General features: G+C 43.2%; 1 protein-coding gene and 1 pseudogene across 1 annotated transcript in view; both read left to right on the top strand.

Moving 5' to 3' along the window:
* LOC124556181 overlaps positions 1–13,588 on the top strand; it is a 659,170-nt gene that overhangs the window by 202,135 nt on the left and 443,447 nt on the right. The gene's annotated exons all lie outside the window — the stretch shown is intronic.
* LOC124557567 lies at positions 664–781 on the top strand (annotated as a pseudogene).

The following is a 13,588-nucleotide window of genomic DNA, read 5'->3' as shown; positions in this document are numbered from 1 at the left end:
GCAACGGGCAAACACATAATGTAGTGCCGGGCGAGAAAAAACTTCAGACATTCGCGACGGCACTATAGTGGGTTATAGTGAGTCTATATTTACTTCTGGAAGTTTACGAGCAGATACTACATTACTAATCAAATTTTAGACCATTTTATTAAACTCTGAACAATAAAAAATGCGCCTCTTGGAAACAATCCATGTCCACAGGAATGTCTATATATTTGCTACTGTCGCTGAACACTAAAATTTATAACTTGATACAATTCAGAATGGTAATCTCTCGATGTACAATTGGCCATAAACTTCGATACAGTTTTGACTTCTAACACAACTCGCCCTTTTGGATCTGAAGTAAGAAGATGCTGTCGTCGTATGTGATGATTGCTGACTGGGGCTGAGCGGTACAGCGCTCTGATAAAGTACTCTTCCAGCAGTGGTGGCGCATGGAACCTCTTGAGAGCATGTCCACGCCACCGTCTCTCATTCATTACTGCATCAGATAACGACTGGGTTACTTGTGGTTCATCGTGAGGTATCAAGTTTGAAGTGAGACCTCCTCCTTCTCACAATAGCACACACGATGTCACAAGCTATGCCTCGCTATCAATGACGTTGTCATCAACACATGTCAAGCCACTCACCTTTAACTACGACGCCTTTTCACATTCCGCCAACGGCCTTGCCGCAATGGATACGCCGGTTCCCGTCAGATCACCGACGTTAAGCGCTGTCGGGCGTGGCCGGCACTTGGATGGGTGACCATCTGGGCCGCCATGCGCTGTTGCCATTTTTCGGGGTGCACTCAGCCCCGTGATGCTAACTGAGGAGCTCCTAGACTGAATAGTCTCCGGTCAAAGAAAACCATCGTAATCGGGAGAGCGGTGCTGACCACACTCCCCTCCTATCCGCATCTTCAGCTGAGGATGACACGGAGGTCGGATGGTCCCGATGGGCCACTTGTGGCCTGATGACGGAGTGCTTGAGTGCCTTCCACATTCCAAGAAGCCATAACTCGTATCATGGCACAGTGGCGGCCATTAAAATGAAACTACCAGTCACATTCCAGAAATTTACAGACAATTAAGAGTAAACAGCCAAACAAATTCCCAGGTGAAGACGCTAACACTGTTGTCCTAGAAATAAATTCGAAACGAAATTTCAAAAATTAAAAAAAAAATTAACAAAGCAAGTGGAGTAACTCGCACACTTATGCTAGCATCCGTTATAAAGTCCTTTTCTAAAGTATCTGAACGATCTGAAATTTGCGCCATGTCCAAAACTGTTTAAAGAGATTGAAAATACTTTTGTACACTTGAGCTGCACTCGAATTTTGTGTAAATAGGCGTCACGTACAAAAGGATTCGGGTATTTATCAAAAATACATGAAGATTTTGACAATACCAATGTTACTTGGCTTTACTGATTGAATGTATTGGTTAAGGAGCACTTGTGAACGACTATAGGTAGACCTGTGTTCCACACTTGATATAAGTGCAGGGGACCATAAAATTAAATATTTCGGCACCGAATGTATCCCATGAAACACATAACGCTTGCCAAGTATCGCAGTGTTAATTCAACATCTCAAATATTCGCAAAAGTATGTCAGCAACAGAAAAATGCAAAGTTTATGCGAATGTTATTTCCATATACACTCATACATGTGTCAAAGCTGATGCCTACAACTGTAAACTCTCAAATTATGTTCCCCATCACCCACCCATTTGTATTTTCATGTCTAAAATGTTACAACACACATGTGGCTAAAAAGTAACATAATAAGCAGCAAGTTGACTTTCGATTTTTAGGCCTAAATGAGGCGAAGTATCAAAACCAACCGTACTAACCACACAACTGCTCAAAACGCATGTCGGTAAAAATGTTATGTTAAGCAGAGAAGTCCAGAAACAAATAGGCAGACTCCATTACTGTCAGCTGCTGGAAGAATGTAATTAAGGTCTGATTCCTAAAGCATAACTGCAAACCATTAATTTAATTGCACAATGCTAATTTCCCTTCTGAATTGTTCTACAAAACATTCTCACTAAGACTTTGATTTCCCTCCCTCTGAAGTGTACTGCAGGTAGACACTGCCATTCGTCAAAAGCATTTGCTGTCAGTGATGAATAAATATCAGCGATCAGATGGTAATCATTATGAGTAGACAATAGTATTCGTTATTTTCGTTATTGTAGACGGAGTGGCTGTTTCGTTCAATGAGGCATATTTCAGAGCATACGGACAATAGTGTCAGAGTTTTGTGCTCCTTTTTACACGTGCTGATGACAGCTGCTCTTCCCTTCGTTTTAGCAGAGGCAAAATTCGGATTTACTCTGCACAATGTCACTGTGTCTATTTCTTTGATAATTTTGAGCCCATTTCACTTTCTTGATTTGAAACATTGTTATCCGTAGCCTTCCAGACAGCGCCAATGACAGTATTCTTAAGAAAATTGTTTCTAAGTTCATAATGATCGAAAGAATAATAAATGTTTACAGTGTAGCCACGGGTGACGCTGGAAATACAAGGAGGTGAGTCGCTTCTGGCGAATGAATTTGTCTGTTGGACGGAAAAAAATAATTACGACAGATATTGAATAGTAAGACCATACAAATAATTCCTCCTGCTCTTTGTTTACGGTGTTCGAGTTGCAGTCGGTTCATCTGAATATTATTCGTAATTACGGGTTAGATCCAAATCGTAGTTGCAAAAATTTTAATAAACCTCACAGCGCTGTAATTTAACTACTGCCAGTCAACACGGTAGCCGCCGTGAGCGCTGTGTCTTCGAAGTGCCAGTTTCCCAAATGCACATTGTCTGAACAAACGTGTTCTATACGTAATTAAGAACTGGCAACACTGAAGAATACGTTTGTCATGTATGTGACCATCGATTTACTTCCTGGAGTGGTCACGATTGTCCTGCTAAATTCACTTGATATTTCGTTGTCATTTCCGATAAATAATCTAAACGATTTTCACTTTAGATGTAACACTGGGTTCTCATATTTATTGATTCCAGAAATGTCGTTCCGCATAGACTCTATAACGAATGTCATATTTAGCATTACGAATTATCTCTGTCAACGATCATTACGGCAGTGAGAGAATTCTGCTGACATTGCCAGTTTGCTAGGTATGTTGTAATGCGGTTGCTTTCTGAAGGGGAAGGTGCTTTAGCACTAAGTTCTAATCTTGCAAGAGGCATAAACATTTTGTCTGCTTTTTACTTCTTTTCTTAGCGGTCTATAAACTTCCAGATCAAAAACCGGTTTCCAGATCGATAACCATTAAGGAAATATTAATTTCGTCATCTTAAGTCTCATCGCAGTCTCGATTTAGCGGCTCTTAGATCTAAACGTGGAAAATGTATGAAATTGTGACGGTGCACCTTTGTTAAAACTTGTATTTCTCCTCTCATACTCACATATATCTTATTTTTTTGGTGAATACACAATTATATTGACTATTTGCAGCGTAAAAGAATTAGTTAACTGCGATTTTTTACGGTGGGAAGGGGGGGGGGGGGTGGAATCTACTCTGACTGCCAGGTTTACATATTTAGAGACGCTTCTTGGGTAGGACATGGCCACATTGGGGTACAAAGTACGTAATATCTCACTAATGCGTTATGTTTGGGCCAGGGTCGTTTTACAGATACAGTTTGTTTTATTATATTCGAATTTTGTTGTCAGGTTATTCATTTGTATCAGAATAGTGCATATTTTATGGCGTTTCTCGTTGGTTTATTGAATACTGTGCTGACGTAAGCTGTCACCAGCACACCGGGCGGCAAAGAGGTTGGGAGAAGAGCGATAGTAGTCACAAGCAACACGTCTATCAGGAGATAGGCCAAACAGAGACTGACAAGGAACACGTCGCCAACGCCCTCTCGACCGCTAGTATTTAGATCGCCGCCGCTGACCGGATAGCCCAGTCAGTCACCCAGTGAGTCAAAGAGTCGAGGCATCAGTTACACCCCAGTAGGAGTCGCCGCCGCATTTAGCTCAGCATCTAGCTCAGTGTCAGTCAGTACCTAGCGACCAGAGTAGTGTACACAGCGGGACTGGCACTTCCCCAGCAGTGAGGCTAACGTGGTCTATTACGGAAGAGCTTGTACCACTATCTTAAGGTACGTAACTTCTTGTTCTTGTGAATAAAGAACCATGTTAATACATGTGTGCAGTAGTGTTATAGAAAGAGGATACCGGCCACCAAACAACAACCTCTCCTTGCTTCCCATGATACAAGCCTACAGTGACAACTAGACAACACAAAAAATACAAACAGAATATAAAAGAGAAACTAATCATCAACAATAGGAGCAAGGAACGTAAACATTCAACGGAGCAAGATCAGAAGAAAAAGTGCGGCAGGGATTACTTTCCAGCCAAGCACCTGGAAAGGTTCTTTTGTGAAATCAGCAGAGTGTAGATGGGCGTTCTCGTACAGTATTAACAGTTCTTGCACTTCCGTTAGTCGCTTTTCACATGTCGCGAGCCCAAGGCGTCGCGGTTGGTAAGCGATGCCACCTGCGATGGACACATGCCTGCGACGCAGTTCTTAACATAAAACATTGTTTTTCTGCCAGCAGGTGCATAATGACACATTTCTAAGACACATAATGGCCTTTGCTTTGGCGGCCAGCCATTATTTCCTGATTATAAAGTTAAATCACAGTGGTTCAAATCTCCAGATAACTATCTTGATTAAGATTTCCTATTATTTCATTAAATCGATTTCGCCAAATATTGAGATCTTTCCTTGGAAATGGTGCTGTCGGTTTCCTTCACCATCCTTTCCAATAGTAGTTTCTACTTAGTTTCTATTGATCTCGTAGTCTACTGGGCATTTAATCTTAAGTATCCTTCTTTTACCATTTTCGTAGAACACTGCCCATTGAATTTAACTGTCTCACGAAGATTACATGGTCGCAGTTCATCACATTTGCTAGTAATCGTGTGGACCTTATTGGTAAACGATAAAAATGTCATTTATCAAAACCATTTGGTCTTAGTGTGGTGAATAATTCACGTCGAAACGATCTTACTTGAAATGAGAAAATTACTTTCTGGCGTGATTTCTTGTATACGCTTACGTCATACATGGAACAAATCGTTCCAAATAACTACACTGCTTGCAATCCTTTATTAAATCCTTAGAGAACAAAATGTCACTAATGTTAGAATATTATTTCGTTTCATGCTCCGTTTCCTACAACTTAAACGACGATCCTCATAACCTTTCAATGTGCACCATTGAATATATCACCGCAAGAACAATTTAGAATCTCGAATGAAAAATGTCGATACATAGATACACTTACAGCAACCTAAGTGACAAGACGCCACAAAAATGGTTCAAATGACTCTGAGCACCATGGGACTTAACTTCTGAGGTCACAAGCAACCTAGAACTTAGAACTACTTAAACCCAACTAACCTAAGGAGATCACACACATCCATGCCCGAGGCAGGATTCGAGCCTGCAACCTTAGCGGTCTCGCGGTTCCAGACTGTAACACCTAGAACCGCTCGGCCACTCCGGCCGGCCAAGACGCCACACAAAGTCCTCATGAGATTTTACACCAAACTACATTAGCCTCGTGATTGCATATATCAATAAACTTCACATAGTATGCTGCACGAGGAAAGGTCAGTATGCCCTTACCTACACAATTATGTGAGACGAAATGTAGTTCAAAAGAGTAAAGAGAATGTGCTCGATATCTGGATCTTGCGTTTACACTGCGCCAGGTACATCACTAGGTCATAAATACATTCACCAGTGTGGGACAGTACGCAAACTCCCGTATTTATAGAAATAAATCAAAAATAGCGAGTACCGTGTAAATAAAAAAAATAGTCTCAAAATAGTATATAGCTTAAAATCGCAAGTGAAAGAAGAAAACTGTATGTATAATAAAATATCAAACCTAGAAGAACCCATACGAAGAAAAATATCTAGGAATGCTATGGACGGAAAGCACAGCACACTGTGGGGAGAAACTAAAAGAATGTTGCAACAGCAGGAAGCAACAAATATAAAGATGAAAAATTGAACCTTTTTATATTTGATCAACATAAATTTTAAAAACAGCTTATAATAGTTTAAAGATATAGTGAGGAGCTAGTAAATGAATTCCAGTTGACTTTACCTTCAAGAAACTAATTAGTATCTTCAAAGACTGAAAAGTCTGTTTGTGTTACTGGTTGACACCGAACTTTTGATAGAATATAGTAAATTTCCTTGAGAAGGAAAAGCTCGTGTCAACAAATCAGCACTGTCTTAAAAAACATCTCTCGTGCGATACCCAACTTGCCTTTTGCTCACATGACACCCTGCGAACCATGGATGAAGGGCAACAGGAAGGTTCATAGATTTCTGTAAAGTATTTGACACGGTGCCACATTGCCAACTGTTAACAAAAGTGCAATCATATGGAATACGTTCTCAGGTATGTGAATGGTTCGAAGACTTATTAATTAAAAGAACTCAGTATGTTGTCATCGACGGCGAGTGTTCATCAGAGGCAAGACTATCGTCAGGAGTGCCCCAAAGAAGTGTGATAGGACCGCTGTCATTTTTTATATACATAAATTATCTGACGGACTGGGTAAGCAGTAGTCTGCGGATGTTTGCTGACATTTCCAGTTGGTGTGACGAATGCCAACTAGCTCTATATGTAGTTAATGCAGATGAGAAGGAAAAACAAACCCATAATGTTCGAGTACAACACTAGTAGTGCGCTGCCGGACAAAGTCAGGTTGATTAAATACCAGGCGTAACGTTACAAAAGCATATCAAATGGAATGAGCAGGTAAGGTTTGTAATAGGGAAGGCGAATGGTCGACTTCGTTTAATTAGGAGACTTTTAAAAGCGTCATTCATCTGTAAAGGAGACCGCACGTATGACAGTAGTGAGACCTGTTGCTGAGTACTGTTCAAGTGTTTCGGATCCGCTCCAGGTAGGATTAAAGGAAGAATTTGAAGAAATTCAGAGACGATATGCTAGATTTGTTACTGGTAGGTTCGGAAAATACGCAAGTATTACGGAGATGCTTCGGGAACTCAAACTGGAATCACTGGAGGGAAAGCGACGTTCTTTTCGCGGAATACCATTGAGATAATTTAGAGAAGCGGCATTTGAGACTAACTGCATAACGATTCTAATGCTGCTGAAGTACATTTCGCGTAAGGACCTAAGGAAAAAAGTAAAAAAAGTGTGTCCGAACAGGCCATGAAGGCCAAGCGGCGCCGACCAGGACCACGAAAACAAGATAAGAGAGATAAGGGCTCGTATGGAGACATACAGTTACTTTTCTCTCACTCTATTTGCGGCTGGGACAAGAAAAGAGATACCTAGTAGTGATACAGGATACCCTCCGCCAAGCACCTTACAGTCACTTGCGAAATATGTATCTAGATGTAGATGTAGAACCAGAATAAGGCGGCTCCTCTATTTATGGCACTAAATACATCCATGATTTTCAACACTGCTGATTCCGGATAAGGTTGTCCTATAGTTTGCTCTCTCAATTCAGACTCAAGCTCATTTAATAAATCCTGCACTACCTCACATCTGTTGAAACCTACCCTCCTGTGGAAATCACACACATATTTACTGGGTTCTCTGCCTCTTTTTTAATTGTGCCAGCTTTCACTAGCCTGTCCACTATCGAAAAATTGAAACATTGCTCTAAATCCTCTCCTCCTGTAATAACATCTGATTCTGCAACCCTTCCCATGATGTTGTCAGAATTTACACAATTATCATGTGCTTCCTCCTCTTCTGTATCTTCTCCCTTACTCTCTAAAATTACTCAATTTAATCTCTTTAACACTTCCTCAGCCCTCTTATACTCTTCCTCTGGTACTTCAAGTACCGTTTCCCCTATTATTGCCGGCCGCGGTGGTCTAGCGGTTCTAGGCGCTCAGTCCGAAACCGCGCGACTGCTACGGTCGCAGGTTCGAATCCTGCCTCGGGAATGGCTGTGTGTGATGTCCTTAGGTTAGTTAGGTTTAAGTAGTTCTAAGTTCTAGGGGACTGATGACCATAGATGTTAAGTCCCATAGTGCTCAGAGCCAGCCAGCCCCTATTATTGTGCTAATCCCATAGTTTATGGTAAGCCCCTCATCTGCTTGGCAGTGCTTAATCACCCCCATCTCCCGTTCTGAATCATCACTTTCTGCTGATTGTTCCTCATTAACCTGGTTCCAATACTCTCTGTTCTGACTTTTTCTCTCGCACAATGCCAATACATTTTTCTGAGAATCCCCATTTTCTACACTCTCTGTCCCCTTTGCCTTCTTTGTTTTTATAATCTTACACCCAAGCTGTTCAGTCGGTGCCTTTCTCACAAACGGTTTCGCTAGTGGGTTTAATTTGTGCTGCTGCAGCCTGCAAACGCTAGCGCCATTACAGACTGCCATTAGTTTTCCTCCTCCTCTACGCGGTCATTGCCCCTGACATTCCTTTCTGCTGGCGGTCTGCGCCACTCCGTCCCGTCAGCTGATTGCTGCTGTCTGTACTGGAAGTTTCATTCTCTGTCATTGAATCTGTTACCAACAGAGCCCCCTCGACCTCTGTATCTGCCTCTGTAATTATTATTTCGTTGTACTCCGATTCTGTTTACATTTACTTCGGTTCTATTCAAAATGGTTCAAATGGCTCTGAGCACTATGAGATTTAACTTCTGAGGTCATCAGTCCTCTAGAACTTAGAACTACTTAAACCTAACTAACCTAAGGACATCACACACATCCATGCCCGAGGCAGGATTCGAACCTGCGACCGTAGCGGTGGCACGGTTCCAGATTGTAGCGCCTAGAACCGCTCGGCCACTCCGGCCGGCTTCGGTTCAGTTTCCAGTTTTTCTTACACTTTCCTCTTCTTTCAAAGTATTCTCTGCTCTTTCAAGATAATGAATAAATCGATCATTTTCATCCCTAGGAGCCGATATTATTTTATTTCGGCAGTATAGTGGTCACTTATTCTCTATTCCCACTATAACCTTTTCGCTTTCCACTTTCGGGTTCAAATAGGACAAAGTCGTTACCCATTTTTGTACAAATCTTTTAACGCTTTCTTTCTTGGGATCATATTTTCTCCGGACCAGATTTTATTCAAAATCTCTATTTGCTTCCTTTTTCCACAATATTACTCGAAAAAGGCTTCCTTTAATTCCGCTAACTTATCATATTTCTCTGAGGCAAAATTTCCCAAAATTCTAGCCTTTCCCATTATATCTGATGTAATGAACCCAATTTTCTGTTTGTCATTCCAAGATTTGGGTAACACATCTTAAAAATCATTACAAAATTCCTTTTTATGTACATTTTTACTCGGATCGAACCGCAAAAATTTTCGATGAGTGACATAATCAATTTATGGTGGATCTATTACACCATTAGACACAATATAACACTAGTGTTGTGGACACTTAGCTCTACTCTGGTTGGTCTACCTCCGTGGCTACACAACCGCTCATCTACATCTGCACTAAACTGATTGATGTTAGATAGTGAGATTTTCACTCTGCAGTGGAGTGTACGCTGATATGAAACTTCCTGGCAGATTAAAACTGTGTGCCGGACCGAGACTCGAACCCGGGACCTTTGGCTTTCGCGGAAAAGTGCTCTATCATCTGAGCTACCCAAGCGCCACTCACCACCCTTCCTCACAGCTTCATTTCTACCAGTACCTAGTCTCCTATCTTTCAAATTTTACAGAAGATCTTCTTTGAATCTTGCAGAACTAGCACTCCTGGAAGAAAGGATATTGCGGAGACATTGCTTAGCCACAGCCTGGGGGATGTTTCCAGAATGAGAATTTCACTCTCAGTGAAGATAGTAAACAGCCCACGAATGTGTTCAGTATCGCAACTATTCGGATCTCGCGCTTTATGATCTACATTATCACCCCACGATGGACTTCCTGGGCACTGAAACACTGTTCTTAGTTCTTCCAAGCTAGCGTCCTTGATCTTATATTTGGGCCTCATGAGCACGTTTTCTGTGTCATCTTGGATTTACCTCGCAGTGATGGTAAAGTGTATGATATTGTGGTCACCGGATGTCATTCCACTCGCAGTCTTCCAGTCATTCACATGGCGCGTCACTGCCGTATTTGCTAAAGTGACGTCAATATTTGACGTTGCTCCGACGCTCCCTTCGTAGGTTGATAGATTGTGAAGTGCATTCAGTACCTGCAGGTTGAATTCCATAATGGCTTCTAGGTGTCTTCCACGGCCATCAGTCAGTCGGCTATGCCACAAACTGAATTCGCATTTGCGTCGATGGAATACACAAGAGACTTAGTTCGTTCTAGGCTACTAATATCCTTTTGCCTTAGCAGGCACTCGTCGATCTCTTCACGAAACTGAAAATACGTGGAAACCAGGATGCAACTCTCCCTACCGGTTAATATTTCAGTCCAGACTACGTTTTCTGAACAGTACTGTCATTTTTTTATCACTGTTGTGGCCTGAAGTACTATTATTGCTGCCATAGGGCGCTGCCCTTGTATGACTACCCAGGCAGTTATAAGCATACTGGGAATCTTTCATACCTTCGTATACGATTCTTGGAGGTACAATACATCTAACTGCAACCCCTCTGCCACTCTTGTAGCCTAATGCAATGCGCTGACATTTCTCAAGGCATTAAGCTGTCCTATCTTTATGTCCATTACTTTAGGGGTGATGGATATATACACTCCTGGAAATGGAAAAAAGAACACATTGACACCGGTGTGTCAGACCCACCATACTTGCTCCGGACACTGCGAGAGGGCTTTACAAGCAATGATCACACGCACGGCACAGCGGACACACCAGGAACCGCGGTGTTGGCCGTCGAATGGCGCTAGCTGCGCAGCATTTGTGCACCGCCGCCGTCAGTGTCAACCAGTTTGCCGTGGCATACGGAGCTCCATCGCAGTCTTTAACACTGGTACCATGCCGCGACAGCGTGGACGTGAACCGTATGTGCAGTTGACGGACTTTGAGCGAGGGCGTATAGTGGGCATGCGGGAGGCCGGGTGCACGTACCGCCGAATTGCTCAACACGTGGGGCGTGAGGTCTCCACAGTACATCGATGTTGTCGCCAGTGGTCGGCGGAAGGTGCACGTGCCCGTCGACCTGGGACCGGACCGCAGCGACGCACGGATGCACGCCAAGACCGTAGGATCCTATGCAGTGCCGTAGGGGACCGCACCCCACTTCCCAGCAAATTAGGGACACTGTTGCTCCTGGGGTATCGGCGAGGACCATTCGCAACCGTCTCCATGAAGCTGGGCTACGGTCCCGCACACCGTTAGGCCGTCTTCCGCTCACGCCCCAACATCGTGCAGCCCGCCTCCAGTGGTGTCGCGACAGGCGTGAATGGAGGGACGAATGGAGACGTGTCGTCTTCAGCGATGAGAGTCGCTTCTGCCTTGGTGCCAATGATGGTCGTATGCGTGTTTGGCGCCGTGCAGGTGAGCGCCACAATCAGGACTGCATACGACCGAGGCACACAGGGCCAACACCCGGCATCATGGTGTGGGGAGCGATCTCCTACACTGGCCGTACACCACTGGTGATCGTCGAGGGGACACTGAATGGTGCACAGTACATCCAAACCGTCATCGAACCCATCGTTCTACCATTCCTAGATCGGCAAGGGAACTTGCTGTTGCAGCAGGACAATGCACGTCTGCATGTATCCCGTGCCACCCAACGTGCTCTAGAAGGTGTAAGTCAACTACCCTGGCCAGCAAGGTCTCCGGATCTGTCCCCCATTGAGCATGTTTGGGACTGGATGAAGCGTCGTCTCACGCGGTCTGCACGTCCAGCACGAACGCTGGTCCAACTGAGGCGCCAGGTGGAAATGGCATGGCAAGCCGTTCCACAGGACTACATCCAGCATCTCTACGATCGTCTCCATGGGAGAATAGCAGCCTGCATTGCTGCGAAAGGTGGATATACACTGTACTAGTGCCGACATTGTGCATGCTCTGTTGCCTGTGTCTATGTGCCTGTGGTTCTGTCAGTGTGATCATGTGATGTATCTGACCCCAGGAATGTGTCAATAAAGTTTCCCCTTCCTGGGACAATGAATTCACGGTGTTCTTATTTCAATTTCCAGGAGTGTATATTTGACAGTGTTGCCCTACTCGCCTGTAATCGAATGCTATAAGATCATGCGTCATCACAAAGTGCTTGTACGAGGTATCTAAGGAGAATGATTCGTTTCTTCTGGGCGAAACCTGCTTCAGTAACTTCTCCTCATTTTCAAGTTCTGTTGGATAGATTGTTTACTTTGAGATGGATTGTGTCTACGAAATCAGGTACAGAAAAAGAATGTTGGATGCTGGATGCTTATACCTTAGTAGATGTCTTAACGCTGTAGTAAGCGTCACCGGCTCCTCCAGTCTAGTGAATTGCATAACATTCTCTATACTTTCACAAATCTGTTACGGATCTGTTCTGATCTGTGTTTTATTGTTTGGCTCTTTGTAGAAAGTGTTTGTTTCCTGCGCGAGATGGCTATGAGTCTCGTATTGTTTTTGTTGCAGATTCATTTCCAGCATTGTCGAATCTTTTTTTTTTTTTTTTTTTTTTTTTTTTTTTTTTTTTTTTTTTTTTTTTTTTTTTTACTTCAGTACGTAGCACGGTGTAATCCTCAGGATGTTCTATGAACAACTGTTCAGTTTGTGGCACCAAATCCTGTTCGCCTTTATCATATGTCACTCCTAAATACGTCTCTGATCTTGCTTTTCTGTTATATCGGAATATATATATGAATTTTTGCCAAAAATTTTTTTCCTTCTTTTTCGTAGGTGGATGATGCTCTACTTCTGTCTGTGTCACATGCTCTGTTCCTTGGTACTTATAGCTACCTTTCTGTCAGAAATTCGTCGCTCGTCCGGCAGCCCTCCTCCTCCTCGATGATGATTCATGTTTCTTACATAGACGGCACTTGATGGTGTCTTTAGAGTCCTCATTTCTTTCTACTGTAATGAAAAGCCTACCTATAATCCGTTCTTAAAATCCGCCTTGTTGGGAAGGATTGATAGGTGTGACATTCGTTTCTGTTCCCTGTTCATTTTTACCCCTATATTTGCATAGCACACACACTCCCGCTTGTTTGATTTTATTACAGTCTTTTCTGATATGGGCCTCTTCCCCACAATGTCCACAAATTACTACTGGTTTATGGCAATTTATTGCCAAATGACCAAGGTATTGGCACTGAACCCATCACCTCACTACTAGATAGTCTTTCACTGAAACCGAACGAAACCCAAAAAACCCAAGATATTTTTATTTTTCATTTTACTTTTACGGACAATAGAACAATGTAGTGCACGTCATCCAGAAACATCGTGTGCGTTGTTATTCAGTCAGAAGTGGCCCGTGTGAGGGTCAGAATTCGCTCGACCAAGTGCTAGACGCCTACTGCCGCACCACAAAGGATGCGATGGTCGTCCGTATCTGGTACCCCGCATGTGACGCAAAGCAGGGAGTCGGCGAGGTGAACTTACAGACGAGAACGATTAGACTGTTTTCAGTTGATGGTGACATACCATGTGGAGCGTACAGCAGTGTCA

Source organism: Schistocerca americana, chromosome X (assembly GCF_021461395.2).
Source record: "Schistocerca americana isolate TAMUIC-IGC-003095 chromosome X, iqSchAmer2.1, whole genome shotgun sequence".
In the NCBI taxonomy this organism is placed as follows: domain Eukaryota; kingdom Metazoa; phylum Arthropoda; class Insecta; order Orthoptera; family Acrididae; genus Schistocerca; species Schistocerca americana.
Note: the sequence above shows the minus strand (reverse complement) of the source record. Positions and strands in the feature narration are given on the sequence as shown.